This window comes from Lolium perenne, chromosome 6 (genome assembly GCF_019359855.2).
Source record: "Lolium perenne isolate Kyuss_39 chromosome 6, Kyuss_2.0, whole genome shotgun sequence".
In the NCBI taxonomy this organism is placed as follows: Eukaryota; Viridiplantae; Streptophyta; class Magnoliopsida; order Poales; family Poaceae; genus Lolium; species Lolium perenne.
This window is the reverse complement of record NC_067249.2, coordinates 181,964,755-181,966,264: the sequence shown is the minus strand read 5'-3', so window position 1 is coordinate 181,966,264 and position 1,510 is coordinate 181,964,755.

Sequence of the window (1,510 nt, the reverse complement as noted above, 5' to 3'; positions counted from 1 at the left end):
ACCTAAACTTGGATCCAGTAGCGAGACCAATCAAACAACCTTTGCGGCGTTTTTCGGAACCAAACCGCAAGGCCATGCTGTCAGAAATCAATCGACTACGAGAAGCTGGTTTTATCAAAAAGATATTCACAGAAGCCACATGGGTAGCAAACCCGGTCTTTGGTGCCGAAGAAAAACACTAAGGTCCTTCGCATGTGCGTCGACTTTACGTGTCTCAATAAACATTGTCCAAAGGATCACTTTCCCCTCCCGAGGATCGATCAAATTATCGACTCCACGGCTGGATGTGAACGTCTTTCCTTCCTGGATGCATATTCTGGTTATAACCAGATCAGATTGAAAGAAGAAGATGAAGTAAAGACAGCGTTTATTACACCTTACGGCGTGTTTTGCTACAGTACAATGCCCTTCGGTCTAAAAAATGCGGGAGCAACATATCAGAGAATGATGCAGAAGTGTTTGGCGACACAGATCGGAAAAAACGTGCAAGTATACATCGACGATGTCGTCATAACGTCAAAAAAGGGGACAACACTGATCGAGGATCTCAAAGAAACTTTTGACAACCTCGACAAATTCTGCCTGAAGCTGAACCCGACGAAGTGTTCCTTTGGCGTCCCAGCAGGAGAACTTCTGGGGTTTCTAGTCTCAGCAAGAGGGATTGAAGCAAATCCCGACAAAATACAAGCTATCGTAACAATGAGGAAGCCAACAAAGTTGAAGGAGATACAACAGCTAACGGGGCGAGTCGCAGCTTTGAGCAGATTCGTCGCTAGGCTGGGAGAAAAAGCGTTACCATTCTACGCTCTGATAAAGCAAGGAGATAAATTCCAGTGGAACGAAGAAGCCGACAGAGCTTTCGAGGATTTGAAGCGCACAATCTCGACACCACCAATTTTGGTGGCGCCAAAAGAACGGGAACCCCTCCTGCTGTATATCGCAGCCACGCCCCAAGTGGTGAGCACGGTGCTAGTTGTCGAAAGGGAAGAAGAAGGAAAAATCCATGGCGTGCAGAGGCTGATACTTAAATCGGCGAAGTTTTATCACCTTCAAAACAAAGGTACCATCAGTACCAAAAGATAGCATATGGAGTGTTCACAACAGCACGAAAATTGCGCCACTATTTTTTGGCACACCCGATCATAGTGGTCAATGAAGCTCCCTTGTCAAATATACTGAACAATCCAGAAGCTACGGGTCGTGTCTCCCTTTGGGGAATAGAACTTTCCCCTCGGGACATCACGTATGAAAAAAGGAAAGCAATCAAGTCGCAAGTACTGCCGGACTTCATCGCAGAGTGGATGGAGTTGCAAAACACAGGACCTCCAGACTTGTCGAGAACCTGGACCATGAACTTTGACGGGTCCAAAAGACTAGAAGGAGCTGGCGCAGGAGTAGTACTCATATCACCTGAAGGCGACAAGTTGAAGTACATCCTTCGGATGACGTTCCCTAACGCATCCAACAATGAAGCAGAATATGAGGCTCTCATACACGGGATGAAGATGGC